The following is a 20,099-nucleotide window of genomic DNA, read 5'->3' as shown; positions in this document are numbered from 1 at the left end:
ACAGCAGTCATTAAATAATTATGCCTTTGATTAGTTGCCTTAATTGGTCATTGCCTTTGAAATATGATAACACAATTCAGAGTTTTATTAAAAAACAATTTTTTCTAGAATTGTTGAAAAAGATTTCACATTTTTTTAAAAAAAAAGGCCTGTAATATATTCTGTTAGAAGAGATTAAGGGGAAAAAGAAGAATCCCCTGTTAGAGGAGATGGGGGGGGGGGGCGAGGGCTGTTTCCCATTATCCCATTTCTGTCTCCCCTCCCTGCCTGCTGTCTGCTTCACAGAGCAGCAGGAGGTCCTGGGGGGGAGCAGGCTGAGGGGTCCTCAGGCAGGGTGTGGGGACCTCTGGCTGCTCCCAGCCCCTGCTTCTGCTCGGCTGCGTGACCACACGCTGCACAGAGATGCACTTCACATCATTCAGCTTGGAAAACCTGATTTGAACTTCATTTATTTCTCAAGTGAGGAGTTGGCTTGCCGTGTGAGTGTGTGTGTGTGTGTGTGTGTGTGTGTGTATGCGCGCGCGCACACGAATGCACGCATTCAGGTTTGCATGCCGCATATTCAGTCCTTTATGTGAAGTGGGTAGAGAACAGATAGCACTGCTCAGCTGATGACGGCGCCTAATGAAAGTCGAGCATTGCTCACGGCACCGGGGCAAGCTCCATACCTGTTCTCACCCCTTGTCGTACCCAGAGAGAGTGGAGCCGAGAGGCCAAAGAGCCCCCTGCTTCAATTTCCTAACAAGCCATCCCCCAAAGAGCTTTTCCTGCTCAGAATGCACGGCCATCCAGCAAAACAGGGAGAGACATTCCTGTCATTCACTGCTGTGTTTCTAATCCCCACCTGAGAATGTGCCACCCTGGAAACCTGCATTATAAATGTATCACAAAGGAATATCCTACTCACCCTCGCCTCTTGCTGTAATCCCTGTTCAAAGTTATCCTCTGGGTGTTAGACTGGAAAAATGGATTCTAGGAACATGGAACCCTTGATCTGCCACTCAATACAGTTCCAGGCCAAAAGGAAGGCCAGCGCTCTGCCTAATTGGAACTTCTGGTCTCCCGGCGTACCTGGAGGTTTGGCATAGTTTGTATTTCCCTTTCTTTCCAGGGTTAATATTTTCCATTTGAATCTACACTAGCCCAGTGTGTGGGATCCTTTGGCCATTTCCAAATAAGATCTCTGAGAAGCCACCAGTGTGGAAATTGTTTTTGCTTGTAAAGAAAAAGCTATTCTGAGTTATTACAAAACAAATAAAAATTTTGTCACTGAGGGCTGATCACTTGTTTTGTGAGTTTTGGTCAGTGGGTATTTTATCTTCTGTGTTTTTCCATGGCTTCAAATTAGGAAGACAACCAGTCTCAGTAGACGCTGGTAATAGCCAAGTTATTTTGCTTCCTGAACATGTGTCCTATGTATTTGCTTGGCCTCGGGTTTTGTTTAATCCTTTCAAAGGCCCTTTTGAGGGACGTTTCAACATGACTCCTTCTCTGCAAGGCAGCCTCCAGGAAGCAGCCGTGATGTCAGGCCCCTTCACAGCTCAAGTAGTGAGTTCACATAGCGTAAGAATCTTCTGGGTTGCATCTTATGAAAAAAAATCCACTGCCTTTTTATAAGAGAACAGAACATTTACACAGTCTTGTTGAGCAAATGAACGTTCAAGTGGCCGGCACAAAAGCAATCCCGATCTCTAGCCTCACAATGCAGCCGCCACGGACAAAAGATCACGGGATACCAGGCACACTAAACTGGAAGTGACACAAAACCGCAGCCGCGTCCTCTCACACTGGCGGTGGCTCCTGGGGGATGAGCTTCATACAAAGGGTCCTGGTGCCACACTCAGCCTGCAGAGCTCCAAGGAGCAGAGGTGTTCCCCTCTGCTTCAGTGGCATTTATACTGACGGCGTCCTCGAAAACTGATGGACGCAGGATCCATGTGGACAGGGGGCCGCTGACTGGTGAGGTGGTCCCTTGGCTTCCCCTAGAGGTGCGGGCTGACCCTCCCCGTGAGAATGGGCAGGGCTTTTGCTTCTGTTCCCAGGGAGATGGTTAGGAGTGAGCGGCACAGCTCTTCACCCGGCCCCTCTCCCCGAGGTAAGGAGATCCCATTAGTTCTTGTAATTGATCCCAGGGCCGTGGGGGCCTCTCTTAGCCAGCCCAGATGCCATTCAGGCAACTCAACGTCCAACATGGCTGAGCCCTGGACCCGCAGCCTCACGCCGCACCATTTTTAATCAGCTATCTGAGGGATATTTATCTAATCAACAAAGAGTACTGTCAGAAGGAGACCAGAGGTGACATTAATAAGCCTGTGGTTTCCTGGTACAATGATGGAGGAAGAGTTTAGGATAAACCCCTGCTCATCTGAGCATGCCACCAGACAGAGGAATATTTTCATTCCATTTATAGAGCTCGTCAGAAGAGTCTCATGGGGAAATCCACTCTGTGACTTGTTCTCAGCTTTCACATGCTGTCGTAAAATAAAATACTATTCTTAGAGAAACAAATTCACAGAAGTTTCCCTTTAAAATTAAATTTCAAATCCCTTGCGATTGCCTGAGCCTGTATGAAAAACTACCTCTTCCAGAACTCTGGAGATGTGTGATAATTGGGCATTGTTACCTCTGAGCGATTCCAGCTACTCTCGCTTGGTCGAAAGGCGTGATTTGCACATTTTTCCTTTCTCTGTCTCTCTTTGGAAAGATTGTGGCTGTCTGTTAGTAATTATGAGGAGTTGAGTGTATTAGGCTGCACTCATTTGGTCATCCAGACTTTGTAACTATCAGACACCTTAAAGACTTCATGCTTTGTAACTATCAGACACCTTAAAAAAAAGTCCTTTGAATTAATTGATACTGATCTTTCTTGGTAAGGTGCATGACTCAGGTTAGCAACACGCACCCCCACCTGCCAACCCGGTGGCCCAGTAACTAGAAAACCAGCTAACAGCCAGGACACTGCTCCACACCAGTGTGTTGGTGCCAGAAGGTGCCACAGTAATTTCTCCCTGTCATTCAAGGATCACCTTATAAATTGGGTCTATCTACACCTTCAGTGGGCATTAGCAGCAGGGCTCTGTGTTCTTCTTAAGAAAATTAACAGTACCACTTTTATTTCCATGAGGTCAACCTTTTATCTTCTGAGTTTGGTAATGAGTCTGCACGCTCGAGTTCTTCAAAGTTTTGGACCTTTTAATCCCCAGAAAAACACTCCAAGTGGCATGGTGAGGAGTTTTACATCTCTCCCATCTTAAATTCTCACCCTTCTGCCTTGCTTGCTTGCTACCTCTTGCTGTGACATTCATGTAGCAGTCTTGTGTGTAACACGCAGTTCACTTTCGGCACCAGTGTGGGCATGTTGTCGTGTTGCTGGCTTCCTTTCCCCAGGATGGTTCTGCCCACCAGCAGGAGAGCTCAGAAAATTCCATTTAATTTGCAAGCTGATGCGAGAAGAGCGCACACTTGCAGTCTGCACTCGGGCTGGCAATTAGTTTGCACCAGATCTGAAGTGATACGTCACAGGTCCTCACGCCCACATAGATTTGCATTCATGTTTTCAAACACGTGAGCCAGTGCTGAGACCTCACACTCGTGGTATAATTGCTTGAGACAAAATGACGCCCATTTATGGAAGAGGACTTTGCTTGTCCAGCGAGCAGAGCTGCAGGATGAGTGCCAACGGCAGCTCAGACCTGCTGCCTTTGTGTCCGATAACAGGTGGAATTCAGATATCAAAATGCTAGCTTTGTGAGAAATGGCATTAACAACAAAATAAAACTGTTGGTTTCTGAAAGTTTAAAAAAAAAAAAGATCTCAAACTTTAATTAAAATAAAAATTACCCAGAAATTTTCATCTTTTGAACCAGTCCCATGAGGTTTTCAAGAGTTGCCACCTATTGCCAAAGTCAGAGACCAGCTCTGCCGACATGTGATGGTCAGTAGTGGCACATGGCACCAGGCTGGAGGGCCCCAGGTTCCCTTTGACATGGGGGGGTCTGTTGCCCCTGGAAGTGGAACTAGGCAGCATGGGATGTACCCTGAGATGTTATCGATGATGATGTGACTGTGTTTTCTCGTGGAGAAGCTTCTAAACAAGGCAGCTTAGAGCAATCAATGCCCCAGGAGACAGATGCACGTATCAGGACCTTGGTATCAGCCAGAAAACGGCCATTTGTTTAAGAGGAAGAAAAAAGGCATGACATTTTACACATTAAAATTGATTATTTCATCAATAGGTTAATAGAAAACCAGGCTGCAAGTTCACTTCCTGCTTATACATCCCCCAGTAATGGGAGACCAGAGCTTGAAAAATGCAAGGCATAAAGAAGCCAGGGGAAAAGGCCCCTGCACTGGGAGTCCCTCCCTTCCAAAGGGTGCGGCCTTGATTCTGCCTATTTATATGTAAATGTTCTAGAAAGAGGTGAGTGTTCCTGTGAGAAGTGCAGCCTCTTCGTGGCCACTTCTTTTTAGAACTTGTAAAATACGGGATTAGATTGCAGAGCTTCAGCTTTGACAAATTAAGCACCTACTGAATTCTACATGTGCATCATTGTACCTGCAGAGCCTGGGCTCTACCCTGAACAGTTCTAAAGTCAAGGTCTGGAAACTGGCCAGTGTGGTCCCCCACTGATAATGCAAGGTATTTATATTGGAGGGAACCTGAAGACTCCTCCCCGGGGGTGGGATTGCCTGGGACAGATGCTCAGGTAGAACCTTGCCGAAAGTAGAAATAAGGGAATTCCCCGTGAGGAATTACACGCAGACCCACATATGGGGGAAAGAGGGTCACATCACTGGTGAGAGAGTGCATTTCTTCTTAAATTTTTTGTCGATGTTAAAACTACAAGGTGATTCTTAGGTGTTCATTTGTAATAAACTGACATTTTAAATCAAGAGACAGCTAACGTCACAGCTAGCTTTGCTCTTACGATAAATTCAAAATTTGCATCCTGAACACATAGTGTTTCAGAATTGTGTTTGCTTCCTTAAAGGTTTAGGTTTCTCACGTGGCTCTATAGTGTCACTGCAGAGACATCCCATGTGCATAAAAGTGCTTGAGCTGCACTTCAGCAGAACTCATCACAGAGTCCTGGTCATCTTCCCAGCTCACTTTCTGGCCACCAGAATGTGGTACAGGCCCGCCTGCCCCAAGGGCCCTTGCTGCACTGGGTGAGGTTTAGAATTCTGGCTCTGACGCTGCAGCAGGCAAGACTAGTTAACCTGTCAGAAATGCGTGGGGTCAGAGAGCTGATCTTCTGCCAGGGCCTTGTGAGTGGAAAGGCCAGCTGTGTGCACGTTCCCCAGCCCGTGGGAAGGCCTGCGTGCCCCAGGTGAGCGTGTCTCACCTCCACAGCCTGGGTTTCTCTTCCTTGCCTGTGCAGGTCGAGGGACAGATGGTCCTGTGGTGTCTTCTTCAGGAGTGTGCGTGACTGTCACTGCACTGGACCTGTCAGTATGTGAGCTGCATGGCAGGCCCGACCGTCCAGCCCTTTGGGGCGTGGCTGTCTCCAGCCCCCGTGCCCCGAGGACGTGCTCTCCAGAACATCCACCGAACTCTCCTTCAGTTCTGTGCAGTGTCTCCTGAAGGGCTGGGAAGAGTCCTCCACTGCCGGTGTGGCCATCCCTGAGTTGGCCCTGTGAGTGGGGCAGGCGGGGTGCACTGCACGTCCCTGCAGAGTGGTCCATGTGCAGCGTGCAGGGCAGGCTGCTGTGCCCACGCTCAGCTGGCACCGTATCCCACTTCTGCCCCAGCCTCCCTCTGGCGTCTCTCTCTTGGTGAGAGCTGGGGGAAGCGTGGAGCTCCCTCCAGAGCCTGCTGCACCCCCAGCAGTGACAGAATGCACTTGCCCTTCTACAACCGCAAAACTGCACCAGGGTGGTCACTGCCCAGCTAAAATCCATCTGGGGAAAACCACTTCCGTGTTTACCAGCTTTTGGTTTTAAAGACCTACGTTCTGCCACAAAGATGTGAAATGCTCATCATCGGGGTCTGTTGGTTTGACATGCTCCTAATAATTTGGCAAATCAAAGCGCTATGGCTGCTGGATCTCAGCTCCCTCAAAGGAGGCGGCAGCCCCCAAGGAAAGGCCAGTTTGTGCCCTGCCTTGAGTCCTCTCAGTTTGCAGAGGGGATGCTTGCCCTTCTTTGCCTGGGCATTGCTTTGATTTTGTGCAAACCCAACGACTCTGGCACACCTCTGCCCTTCCCGAGCCCCTCTGTGTTGACAGGGGAGTGGGGGGCCAGGCAGGGAAGGCACCTGTCACCTGCTTGGTGAGACTGACAGCTCGGAGGTGACTGCTCACGTGCTACTTTGACATTTCTTTTCTCCCCTTTTCATTTGTTCTCTTTTCCTTTTTGTTTTCTCTCTTTCCCCCGTCTCCCCTCTCTGCTCTCGGGATGCAGCCAAACGCAAAGCGTGGAAACTAAACCGTGTTGGTAGCCTGCGAAATATATACAGCAGCAGCAGCGCCAACACCGAAGGTAACGCCTCCCCGGCCGCCCTCCTTCCCATGCAGACTGGAGATGCGGCCGTCCAGCAGCATGTGCCTTATTGTGTTTGCACAGTCATTCCTGTGGTCTTTCCATCTTTTTGTTTGTGTGTTTTATTTTACCACTCATGTTCCTTTCAGCTTACTTAAATTTTGACCTTTCCCTTCAGTCGTAGAGTAGTGATGTTTAAATTACTTCAGAAACCTATTTTCTCCTCTTTTTTCTTTTCCTTTATACATGTGGGCACTCAATGTAATATTTCCCAAGTTATTACAGTTTTTAAAAGTGTTAGTATCAGGTGTAATGATCTGTAGCCAAATACAATAGTGTGCCGTGACATTTAAGTAACAGTCTTAATTTGTTTTGTGGAAGCAGTCTCCATAATGTCTCTGCAGCTCTAATCCAGAGGCAGGCAGGCCCGGGCCATTTGCATGGGCTGCTATTGCTTGTAAATTCAGTATATTGTTGTGTTTCTAAAGGTCGTCTGGTGCCAAAGTTCACAAATTGACTTGCGTTGCTTTTTTCACCGAAGACAGCCGTCATTGCTTTTGTATAATAGCAGATTGAATTTTTCCCCCACCTTCATTTGAACAACACAATTATAAATTGCCTTTTTTTTTATGATTACAAATGTCAGGGGTCAGAATTATTTTGATGCCAGGCAAGGGGAAACCACGCCGTCCGTCCAAGTACATGCAAGGGAGCTGGCGTGGACTCTCTGTGATGCAAAACAGGTCACGGCCAGCGAGCTTGGTGTAATAGGGGGGAATTTTTTTTCACTTAAGTGCGAGCCAAATGGGTCAAGTAATCGCGAGCTCGTGCCCTACCACTAATTGACTTATTTGGGGATGATTATAACTGTAATATTTTTCTTAATGTCACTGTTTTCTGGGCTGTTGATTTTAGCGATTGCCAAGCAGTGGCATTAAATCTCTTGTAAATTTTAAATTGCACGATATTTCTGTAAACAAGTCCCTTCTTCACATCCTGGTCATTAACCTTTGCTGATTTATATCACCGTCCTCTTTTTCTTCCTTTCACAATTACGCCTGTCCTGCTGCCGAAAGCTCTGCTCTCCGCCAGGAAAAGAAAAAAGAATCTGGAAAACAGAACTGCACTTGCACAATGGCTTGTTAAAGAGCTAGTTTTTAATCATCTTTTTTTTTCCATTGCTCAAGGGGGAATTGTCTGCTAAGGTGCCCCAGTGGTGCTTGGCCCGTTGATGTCTTCTTTCCAAGCATTCAGCAAAGACAAAACGGTAGAGCGGGAGAAAACAGAACTTAGGAAACAGTCACACTCTGTCTCTTTTTTGTGCCTTTTAAAAAGGACTGATGTCACTGTTGCTCGGGTGCATACCATTTCTCTTCCCTGTGCCCTTAGCAAGCGTTTTTCTTCTGTATGCCCATGGGTTTGTCACCACCAGTTGTTTACTGACTTCCAGACTTAAAAACTAGTAAGTTATAAAGTCTGTAACTATAAACTAGTAAGTTATAAGTGTAATTGAATACAAAATTGGGGGCCAGTAAGGAGGCACACATGGGCTCCCCTTCTGTGAGGGCAGACGTCAGGATGCACAGGCATGCGGACCCTCAGCCTTGACCATTCAGGTAACAGCCCACTGCGCCAGGTTGGGGCCGGGAGGGTCCGTGGAGGGAGTGAGGGTTGGAGGAGGCCAGGTCCTCTCTGTGCATACTAGGGCAGCTATACAAACTCGGGGTTCCCAAGCCAGCTGTCAGTAGCTCTGACAGGCAGTCCCAGGGACTTGGGGGGACATAATGACGGTGCAGCCATTTCCCTCTCTCCTGTTCGTCCATTTTTCTCCGTCACAGTAAGTTTCTGTTCAGTGTTCAGCAACATAATCATCCTTCGTTTACTTTGGCTTTCTCTTAAGACTAATATCTGTATGCAAACAGTCTCATTTCACACAACCTTTAGTAGTAGATCATGGAATTCGCATAATTAATTCGATAAATGGTCAGATGCCCTCTGATTTCTTGCCTTTGGATGTATGACATCATTGCATGCTCACCATGACATCATCTGTGTGAAATTTGTGACCTGAGCATTCTAACTTTTGTTTTGACCCTCTGAGGCCTTGTGGGTTACACAAAATGGACCCATCCCAAAGTGGAACCTTTTGTAGGTGCCCTACTTCAGGATTTACTCTGAAGTACCCCTAAAACACCACTGAAATAAGGTTGACCCCAGAAGTTAAGTTCTCTGTACATGGTTAGAGTAAGAGGGGAGGAGAGCACCTGTAGGAGCCAGAGGACGGCTCACACACTGTTGAACTTTCCTGGGGACACAGGTTTGTGAGAGACAGACAGGACCACAACTTGAGCCCCACAATCACTGAATCGCTTTTTATTTAGTGCCTACTTTGTTCAGCCCCTGGACTACATGATCTCCTTTCATCTCCATGTTACCCTCCAGGTAGGTATTGGGTTACAAACAGATGGTAGAGGATCCCTGGAGATAGGACTTGCCCTCTGTCTCTCCACTTCAGGCCCCACTCACAGATTCTCATGGGAGGGGTGATGGATGGATGTCAGGAGTGGCTAGAAACAAGTTAAACATAAGCTTTCATAGAAGTAGAAGCCCATGTACAGGATTGGAAAACAAGCAAAACCATGTATTTTTTTCTCTGTCCATTAGGGCACATTTAATCTCTGAAACCAAGATAGAAACTTGCCTCAGACATGTATATTTTACCAAGTTTTAGATCTTGGTGGTTTTTTGATAATTTACCTCTTTCTCGAGATTCCTGCCTTCTGCAGGAACATAACTTTAACTTGTGCGTCTCAGAAGCCTGTGAGTGGAACAGAAGGTGGGTTAGTGATGATGCTCTGGTTAGTAGCTGCTGCCAGCCCAAGGAGATAAAAGACCTGCCTACGAGGTGGCTGCGGCCAGCCTTGAGAACATTCAACTCTGTCTCAGTCTTTCCAAGAACCCAGAGAGACTCCTCGGAACAGGGCGGACTGTGAGGAAGAAGGCGGTGAGGGGGGTGGGGGCTTGCTGGGCTGGGTCAGCAGCATCCCTCCAGGGCGGAAGGCCCAGCCTTCTCACTCACCTGCCCCTGAGCAACCAGAAACAGGCTGAACAGCAGCACAGCAGGTGGAGCGAGGAGACGGAATCACGCAGGTGCCTGAGCTGTTTCAGCAGAAGGGAAGTACTTCCAGTGTGTGGGTGAAAGGGAGAGGTGCTGGAACAATGGGCATTTCTTGGGGTGCGGAGCCCACTGCATCTCCTCAAGACAGCAAGGTGCATATGCGCTCACAGGCGTGTCTCTGGGTGACACTTGTGCAAGGGTCAGTCATGCTTACTGTTGACCCCAAGTCAGCCCATCGTCCTGCTCTGTCTATAAAGGTCCATTTCTGTGGTTCAGAACTTGCACCAGAGACAGGCCTGGGAAGCCCCTGCGCTGGCACATCTCTGTGGCACGCGGGCCTCGCTAGCTGAATCAGGACCTTGGTTCCCAGTAGGCACCACCAGCAAGAAGCAGCCGAGATCCTGCTGGAGGGCGTCTCCCTGCAGCTCCACCCCAGGCCTGCGTCAGAGGACCACGCCCACTTCCTCCACGGACTGCCAAGGAGGTCACTGCACCCCTGAGCAAGCCTGCGCAGGCCTGACCTCTTGACCATTCCTGCCCCTCCCAGTCACTGGTCACAGTCCCAAGACTCCGAGCGGAGTCGGGGTCAGCCAGTGGCAGACACGCACACTGCTCACATCTGAGCTGCCGATGGCTGGTGGGCAGCCTGCTTCTCATAGCATCCCCTCCACCAGGATGTGCCACTCCCAGGCTGGGTCCCAGGACACCTGGAGGGGTCACACTGCCCCCACTGGCTGCCCTCAGGGTCACAGCAGTCCAGGCCTGCGGCCCAGGAGAGTGTGCCTCAGGAAGAGGGAAGGTGAGGGTCCTCCGCAGCCCTGGGGGCTCTGGGGTGGTGGAGGGGGAGCTGCGTCTGGGTCAGGTTCAGGAGGCTCCGTGGCCTGCGGAACCTGGAGGACCCAGGGCTGCCGCACATGGCATGGAGTCATTCCTGGCATCCTGTTGACCTGCCCAGCAACCCTGGAGGGAGGTCGGGTCCTCCCTGTTTTATGAGGGCAGTCCTGCGTCCCAGGGACACCAGCTCATGGGGCAGCCCTGGTGTTCCAGGCTGGCGGCAGCCTGCATCTAAACTATGCTCAGTGAAGAGCAGCCCTGGGCTGGAGGAGAGACTGGTGAAGGAGACCAGAGGCTCAGCAGACGGCTGTCACCGCCAGAGGAAGAGGCTGCCCAGCAGGCGGCTCTCGCTTCTCCCTGTAATGGGAGCCAAGGGGACTCTAGAAAGCGAGGACAGTGTCGGCAGGTCTTTCTGAGGAACTCCCTGCAGCTCTCAGCAGGCCCCAGCCATCTTCCCAGGCCCAGGCAGGAGTCCACCCTCCAGACCCAAGTCTCGTCTGTGACCCTTTCCCAGGCCCAGAAGAGGCTGTCCATCCCAAGTCCTCTCGCACACACTCTTCAAGCTTTTGCTCTTCATCAAGAATTCAGCAAACCTGGTGTTGTTTGTAACAGGCAGCAGACTGTGGTCAAAAGATGCCCCCAGGCTCTTGAGCGAGATGGTCTTGGGTCCTTTCCTCTCCCCAATCTCTAACCCTTGGGCCATTGATGTGTGTCCATGTACCTCAGTTTCCCTGCCAGTGTGCGGGGTGGTGGTTTGGAGTCAGTGCCCATGGGAAGCTCTCAGTGCAGGATGGCCCCTCCTGGTCCCTGCCTGGTGTCAGGAGCACCCCTTCCCAGGACCCACACATTCTCTGCCCTTGAAAGAAAGTTAAAATGTTCAAACCTGGTTTACATAGCAAGGATATGCAACAAGAAATGTTGTCCCCAAAGGTGTGAGAACAGACTGGAAATGCGAACTTAAGTCCTTCCCCAGCTGGTTCCACTACTGCACCCCCAGAGAAGCATCCGGTATAGAAATTCAGATCAGGAACTGCAGAATCAGGCCAGGATCCAGTCCCAGCTGTGTGAGCTAGATGTGCCCTTCTCTGCCTCTGACATCGAGACAGAAAGCCAGCCTCAAAGAACAGGTGAAGAAAGATTGAAAACCTGGGCAGCCCTTCCACTGAGCCAGCCCCCAGCAAGGCTGACCGTGGTGGTGGTGGTGGTGGCTATTAAATTGTGGTGCACACTTACCTCCTAGAAAAATAACTTGGGCTCCACAGAGAGCACCTGGGGACCATTTTGCAGGCCCATGTTGTGCATAAGTCAAGACAGAATCAGCCAAAGTGAGCAGCCCTGAGTGACAGGCAGCATGGATGCAATCCGTCTAGGCAGGGAAGCCTTCATGGGACCTGAGTCTAGGGGCGACCCTTTAGGGAGAGAAGCAAGACAGCTTTTCTAACCCCCCGACTTGTGGGAGGAGGAGGAGGTTACAGATCACCTGGGAACCAAGCACACCTGGAAAGGGGAAGCACCTACAGGGGCACCGCTGGTGCTTGCTGGTGGCCCTGTACAGCCAGGTCTCCTGATGCCCAGACTGTGCCCCGGGCACTTGTTCCTGCAACCTGGAAGCCCTGGGGGTGCCTCTGGAGAGTGAGGGCCAACCACCTGAGACACCGTCAGCACACGGCCCTGCGCAGTCACTGGAGCCTTCCCCTCTGAACTGGAAGCCCAACCTGGGGCATGAACAAGGGCATCTGGGGCATGGGCAAGGGCAGGGACTGTTGCCCAGTGTCTTCTGCAGCCCCAAATTTTGCCAGTGTTGTATCCGGTTGGCTGGCTGGTTTCCCAGGAGTTTGTTAGGCACTGTCCTTACTTTAAGAAATGCCCAGCTCCCTGCAGCTCTGGGACCAGAGCTCCCTGAACAGGCTTTCTTCACCCGTGGCTCTCAGGTGCTTCCCCAGGTCTTCACAATGTGATTGAAAACAATATCTCCTTGGTGTTGTTCGGAGAACCTCCCTGTGCTGAGATTCAGCAGGAAACATCCCAACTCTGTGGCTTTCCTTGGGGGACTTGCTTCATCCTGATTAATTATGCTCTTGTCCCACGATAAGCCCAGCACAGCACCTGTCAGACTCTTGGCTAAACAACATTGGCCAAATTCAAGGCTCCAGAGAGACGTACCTGAGAACCAGGAGCTGCATGTGCTCATGGTGGCCAGGGTTCCCTTTGTTTAAGGTGGATGACTTCTCAAGCAGGAGGGGGCGCGTTTTTGTATGTCTCCCCCACCTACAGAAGTCTTGGTTCCGCACAGCCCGGGACCATATCCATCGGGCTTTCTCTCACATATTTTCCTACAAAAATGAAGAAATTTTAAAATAAAAATTGGCTCTTTTATTATGGTGGGTCTGGACCGACATCTTAAACGTGGTTTTCATCATAACGGAGTAGAATATCTAAACCATATGCCTATTCAATGTGTGCTTTTAAAGCAGAAATATTGAAGTATTTTACAAACTCTATGACTCAGAAAATCAGCATAAAAGCCCAGGGCTCTGTGTGGCATTGCCTCACAGATTCTCCCAGGGCGTGGGCAGCAGGAGACCCAGATACAGCCCAGATCGCCAGGAACACCATTTCCAACTTGGATCCAGGGTGGCGGCCACCTGGAGGATCGTTTCGGGGGCAGGAGGTCCTTGCTTACAGAATGTAGAGGAGGGCAGCGTGTCGGTGTCATCCCTGGCCAGCTGGTGCCTCCCTTACAGATGAGACTGGGGTCAGAAAGACCAAGTGGCCTCACCTGGGTGCCAGTCAGCAGACCCCCACCCCGTGGATGCCCCTGTCCGGGAGAGGCTGGGGACCCACTGCTAACACTGTTAATATGGTCACAGCCAAAGGTGGTCAGCACTCACGATTACCTGGGGGCTGACGTGCATGCTGGGACAAAGAGCCTGACTCTTTCATGACAGAGGGGAGGTGGACAGGGTGCTTTTTTCCCTTGTGGCCATGGCTGTTTTGTCCAGTCGCTTTTCAGGGCTGCTGTCGGAGGCCTCTGGGTTGGCGAATCCAGGACTCACCTTGGCCTTGTGTGCTGACCATCTCCTGCACGGGCACAGCAGTGCATTCTCTGTGTGCAGTTTCAGTAACACGTCTCGTTTTTGTTGTGTGCTTGTCATTAACTGAGTCGAGAAGCCCGTCCACCTTTGGAACACTGGGTGTGTCCGGGTTCCAGACTGCGGGGACCTGGGAGTCACCTCTCTCTCAGAACTCAGACTCACGTCCAGCCAGTGAAGACCTGAGCGAGGCCTCTGTACCCCTGTGGAGCCTTTCCAGAGCAGAAGAGAGGGGTCCTCCGCCCCTCTGCTCCTCAGGCCTGCGCCCTCAGGGATTTAGAGATGCTCTGTGTTTAAGTTTGGGGCGAAGATCTGTATCACCTTGGCCATGAGGAAAGGACCCTGCAGTCGTCCTGGCCCCTGGATCCCCACCCCGAGACCTGCACAGGCAGCCACATCCGTCTCCCCCCACCTCCCCCAAATTCCTCCTTGTCAGGTGTCCCTGTTAAAAACAGCCCCGGCATGGACAGCTGTTTTCAGCCGCTGTAGCCCTTTAACCCTTTGTCTGCTAGGATTCCACAAAAATAATTGATGACTGATTGGCCCATTAACCTTTAAGGAAAAAAAAAGTTTGACAGCCGGGACTTGTGTAATGAGGAGGGATTCCTTGTGAAGTCGGCCTGACGGCTGAGCCGCCTGTCCCCGAGGAGGCAAAACTAGCCCCCCGGGGCCTCGTCTGCATAGAAACTGGACGCAATTAGTGTAATATCCGGTGTTATTAATGTCGTTGGGAATAATTGGGCAGGTTGGTTTCGACAGGTTCATGGTGCTAAAATACTATTATAGTGGACCTTTCCACAGACAACCGTTAAACACGGGAAACTGTTTAAGTCCCCGGGAGCCCAATCACAAGGCTTTATTAAACAGCCAAGCTCCGGAATGTCGCGCTGTGAGGCGGCCCACCGCCCGCTGGCGCTGGGGCGTGGTGGCATCTGGTCTTCCGTGGTCCGGGACTAACTTTGCCACTTTCCACTTGTGAGGCCACTGCCGTGGGGAACTCCCAGGACCTAGTTCTCATTTCAGGGAGTGAATTGGACGGAAGCCGCAGATTCCCGCTGTTGGAGCCGCGGTCTTCGAGGGCGGTGGTGCGGGAGGCGCTGGGCTCCGTCTTTCCCAATCCTTGGCCTCGTGCTGCCAGTTCTTACTGCTGCCATTTTTTTCTCATCTGATAACTCAGATGTCACACAGTGTCACTTTGTAAAGTGCTGCATTTCTCCCAGGCCATTGGTGAGGTGGGTAATGCTCTGTGGGCCACTGAGATTTGCTGGACGTTAATGATGGTGTTCTGTGCACGCGGAAGAAGGGGAAATGTTTGGGTCCAAGAACCGGGGGGAGCGACGGAACCTGGAGATGTCAAGGGGCAGACTGGGGAGACCAGCAGGAGGTCCCCTGGGAGGTACCCAGTCCTCGGCCCATCTCCATTGGCCAATTCGGGACTGACGTTCAGCAGGACAGAAACCCATTTAAAAGGGTATGGGTCACAAAGGGCGGATAGATGGCCTCCGAGAACTGTGGTGCCAGTGGCAAGAGGAACCTGTGCCCAGACCCAGCAGACACTGGGCTCCCAGCACTCCCCACCCCTGCTCACTGTGCTGCCACCAGCTTTCTACATGTCCACAGGTCGGGCCCCATGCAAGGGGCAAAGGCACCTGCACCTGAGAACCAAGTGGCCCTGACCCTGCCGGGAAAGCCGGAGGACGCGTGCATCAGCACCCCCCAGAGCTGGGCAGAGTGGCCAGTGCATCATGCACTCTGATTGGCCAGCATAGGGAGGACCGTCCATCCTTCCCCTGCTGACCAGTGGCCAGGCAGCTAGTCACCCACAAAGGTGGCAGCAGGTCAGTCCCCAGCGTGTGACCATTACATTTGCATACTGTGTCACAGGAACCAGAATGGCCTTGGGTAGTGCTTCCAAAAGCATTCTCCAGCCTGACGCCATCAGGCTGCTTAGGGGTTTCTGGGGGAACTACTTTTAAAAGACCAAAGCATCTTGCTCCTCCCATGTCAGGAGGGAGAGAAGATTACATAAAGCCACTGGGAGACCCTCTGGTCCCCACTGGGCACACCAGGAAAGGTCCAAAGATGGAGAGAGGATCTGCTTACCACTGTAAGATGGCAAGGTACTCAGACAAGGCAGTGCCTGCAGAGTGCAGCCCATTCCTGGAGGCACCTGGGCCCAGTGACTGTGTTCCTTTGTGTTTGTATTCCCTGCTGCAGATTCACCTCAAGGAAGCAGCTCACCCCTTCAGGGAAGCCGTGTGCAACTCACGGCCTGAACCAGCAGTGGCTCTCTGATCCGTGTTCTGGTGTTTTATCTTGGTAGGCAGAGAAAATCACAGGGCCGGTATACGTCGTGTCTGAACCCCCAACCGTGGGCAGTCACTCCTCAGCCTCCCTTAACCACGAGACCTCAGTATAGGGCTTCCGCGCAGGGATGCCAGGGGCCTCGTGGGGCTCTGCACCCAGGGTTCAGTCCCTCTTGGGAAGCGAGGTGCCCAGCTGGCTCCTGTTGAAGATCTCAGGTGCAGGGTCACGCCCTGCACAGTCTGGGCATAGGCTTCCATCTGCCTGCCCCGGGCTCCCGCCGAGTGGACTGGACTCCTCTCCAGGGAGCCCAGTGGTCCACAGCACAACTCAGCCTGGAGTATCAGCAACACAGCACTAGGAGTCAGGGGCACTGTGGCCTCTTTGGGACCTGTTGTTGGTCCCTCTATGGACAAACCAGACATCTTCTGTCTCCAGGGCTGGGCTGAGATGTTCAGTTAGAACAAACAGAATAATCCATCGTATTTTCCTACATGTATGCTGCCCCTCAGACTGGAGAGGTTGGTGGGCAGACAGGGCCATAGGGCCTTTGTGCATGCGTCATCTGTACCACAGACCAATCATGATCACACGGTGACTGCAGTGACCACTGAACTTACTGTTGCGACACCCTCTACCCCGAAGGTGTTGGTGCCGTGGGTTGTGGCTGCTGTCCCCATCGGTTCCTCATCTTTTCAGTGGCCTGTGCTGTTCCAGGTCTAGTTATCCTCTGGTCCCAGGTGAGTTGACTCTGGGGGCCTGCAGAATGGGCTCCTCATTGGGAGGAAGCTTGGTTGTGCCCTGCGGGATCGCCTGGGCCTTCTCCTGGCTGCCCTTTCAGAATGGGCCTTTCCTAGGAAGCCTGTGTCCTGGTGGTTCTCACCGGCCTCCACAAGGATGGAGGGCAGGACTGCGCCCCTCTTGGTGGGCAGCACAGCCCGGCTGGCTTGTGCCAGGAGCCTCACGTGGTAGGTTGATTCACTTGGGGCTTTACTGTCCTTCTCGATTTCCTGCCTTTCACATTTGGACAAAATGGCCTTGTGTCTTCAGCCACAGTGTTGATTAAAGTGTTGGTCAAGGTGAGACAGGTAACAGCCCACTACGCGGGCCCCTGCCTCCTTCATCCTGCCACAGAATCCTCCAGTGAGTGGCTGACCCCAGCCCAATTCGCCTGCCTTCCGTTCCTCCAGGCAGGGCCTTCCTCATCCAGGTGAGCACTCAGGAGAGTCGCCCTGGTGGTCACCACCAGCAATGCCACACACTGCAGAGAGACAGGCAGAGAGACCCAGCGCTGCCATGTACTGGCTGTGCAGCGAGGCTTCCCGAGGAGGGTGGCCGAGGGCTGGGTGCCCGGCGGCTTTGATTCTCCCAGGGGTGTGGAGGCATCTGCCGAGGGTGGAGCAAGAGCGCGAAGGACTCCTGTGGCCTGGGTGTCCCAGGCACGGGTCAGGGCAGCCACAGGAAGGGCTGTCGAGTCGGGGGTCAAGTGAGGAAATCTTTACTGAATCTCGTTCCCTGAGAATGTCCCAGGGCCAGGTAAAGAAGGCAGAGAGGCAGAGCAGAGGAAAGGACCCGGCGCTGGAGGGAGAGGCACAGGTGTTCACTGACATGGGAGATGTAAGTAGAGATGCGTGGTAGAACATACGTGTAAGGAGTCGGACGCCAGAATAGAGCCACGGGGAGCACATGTGGGGTTTGCAGGGAACGGGCTGAGGTCCGGTGGCCACTTGGTTCCCTTAAGTAGATCCCTTGTGCATGCCTGATGAATAGAGCCAAGCCGGACTGTACCTTAGTGACTTCATGTGGAAGTTTTGTCTTTGCGTGGAATACTGAGAGCGTTGGAAGTAACTGCTCTTCAGAACGGGGCCCAAAATGGAGATGCTTCTGTGGCACTGTGCCCAGATCCCCACTGTGGTTTTTGTCACTTTGTGTCCTTTATCTGTGTATATGCCTGTGCCTGTCCCTACCACACAGGGGCATTTGCAGAGCAGCTCGGTCTCCCACGCCAAGTAGCTCTCTGCCTTTAGCTCCAGTGAATGTAGCTCACAATTCTAGCTGGAAGTCCGAATGTGAAAGGTTTCTGGAAGACCAGTGAGCAGGAGTCCTAACTAGGAAGCTAATGGTTGTAATTGTTTTCACTAGATAATCCAGTAGATCCTGATCAGAGGGGGCTTTTATGTGTGCATTTGAATTTCACGAGTGCGAGGCTGCTAGTAGATCTCTTCACTTCTACCCATAAGTTACCAAGTTCACTTACGGTCAATCTGCATGTGTTGTAATTCTTTCCTGCCCTGTCAGTTTCCTATAAGTTGGCATAAAATACATGAATTGGGGTACTGTCTTATAAGAATCTGTGCAGAAAGGTTATAATTCATAGTATTAGGACATAAAAGCCCATGGATCAGGAGGCTGGACCTTTTAAGATCCACAGATGCATTGGCTCAGCCTGTAATTGCAAGGTGTAATTGCAGGTCAGCCAGGGAGAAGCCTGTTTGAAAGTCAGTGATTTTTTTTTTTTTAATGAAAACCCAACAAGTGCCCCAGTGTCCAGGGCCTTCCTGGGGTGGGGGAGGGGCTGCAGACCCCTTTCTAAGGCAGGTGGAGGTTCTGCTTCTGCATGAACACAGGGGTCGCTTGTTCTCTGAGCTTAAGGGCAGGGGATGGCACTAGAGCTCCCACTGGGTCTCTTAGAGTACTGGTCACTGGCTGTCCATCGTCAGGAGCCTGAGAGGCTCTGGGAGCAACGAAACTCGCCGCCCGGGGGCCCCTGTGTTTCCTGCTGCGCTCCGTCCCCTCTCTGGTGTCAGCTTCAGCAGCGGGGATGAGGGCAGCCAGCCAGAGCCCAGGGCTTTGTGTCACAACCTGGCCTCCCTCGGCACCAGTGTGGCCCTAGATCAGGCCCTCTGCAGCGCCTCCTCACCTTTAGGGGAGTCACAGGCCTTGGAGAGGCGGGGGGTGGCTGGGCCCTCCTGACCGAGGTCACTTTCACTCCCTGAGGGTGGGCACTCTGTAGACACCAAAGGGTTTGCAAATGCGCGTGCCCACAGCCCCACCCTCCAGGTGCTGTTGGGTGCAAGACCCACAGGTTTAGGTCCAGCCCGGTGGGCAGTTAAATTCTGCAAGAGCCATGAGGCTATTTACACAAAGCATGACACGATTCTTTACAGAATATGTAAGGATGTCATATGAACGTGGCATGATTTCCTCTTCCTGGACACTGCCTGAGCCCCACAGAAGTGGGGCTTGCCAGCATCAATGGGATTGGGAGGAGGGGTCTCTCAGCCACCAGAGGGGAGCTGCATTTCTCCTGAGACTAAAAGGAAGGAGGGAAGGTGACTGGAGACGGTTGCTGTGGCCTTGGAGACAGGAGGCAGGAGTTGGGATAAGTGTCCTCATGGCCAATGCTCCTGGGCATGTGGCACGGAAGGGCCTTGAGAGCTGCTGAGGCCAAGGCTGGCAGGAGGGCCTCGGAAGCCGGGCTAGAGGAGCCAGGAACCCAGCAGGTGGGAGCTCTGTGCCCTAGACACGAGCCACTGAGTGGCCGTGTGCAGATGACAGAGAAGGTGCCTGGATACCACCTGGAAGGTGGACTCTTCCCGTGGCTAAGGGCAGTCATGTAGCTCGTTCGCAGGCCAGCGCTTGCAGACCGCTCACCCAGGGGGACCTCGCCCCTGAAGAGCCAGCTTCACGTTTCTTGCTGGTGGTTTGTCGCTGGTCCTGCTCCTCCAGAGTGGTCCCTGCTGGGCTGGTACTGGGAATTTAGGGCCAAGGTCTCTGGGCCCGGGCCCGGGCCCTGGGAGCGCAGGTCAGTGCACCTGGCTAAACCAGGAGAGACTCTCTGCTCTGTAGTGGTTCCCACTGCACAGGGGAGGGACATGCTCCTAGGGAGTGGAGGGATTGGTCCAAAGACCAAAATGGGGTAGATGGTGTTGCAACATGTGGTCTCAGACTGCTCTCTTCCTGTCCCAGAACGTGCCCCTCGGCAGACCGCAAGCCTCAACTCGACCCTTCCGGTCACCTGGAATTCTGCTCTCTGGTCTGAGGATAGCAGGAACTAAAGCTTCTTCCACCCTGACAGGTCCCTTGCCGTGGAAGGACAGAAGTCTCTGGCGTCCTGAGTGCTGGCGGTGTTGCTGCGTCTGCGCGCAGGCGCTGTGCAGTAACTAAAACCCGGTCCTGAGATGAGCCTCGCTAACTTAATCTTCCTCCCACAGATACGATGGTCAGCAGTAAGTCACAAACTTATTCTCCTAAGTTGCTTGGTCTGTGCC

At 52.1% G+C, this 20,099-nt stretch overlaps 1 protein-coding gene across 7 annotated transcripts in view; it reads left to right on the top strand.

Annotated features, from left to right (window-relative positions):
* Agap1 (ArfGAP with GTPase domain, ankyrin repeat and PH domain 1) overlaps positions 1–20,099 on the top strand; it is a 483,685-nt gene that overhangs the window by 395,182 nt on the left and 68,404 nt on the right. The window lies entirely within an intron of this gene.

This window comes from Marmota flaviventris, chromosome 11 (genome assembly GCF_047511675.1).
Source record: "Marmota flaviventris isolate mMarFla1 chromosome 11, mMarFla1.hap1, whole genome shotgun sequence".
In the NCBI taxonomy this organism is placed as follows: domain Eukaryota; kingdom Metazoa; phylum Chordata; class Mammalia; order Rodentia; family Sciuridae; genus Marmota; species Marmota flaviventris.
The sequence above is the reverse complement of the archived record's forward strand: the minus strand, read 5'-3'. Positions and strand labels throughout refer to the sequence as shown.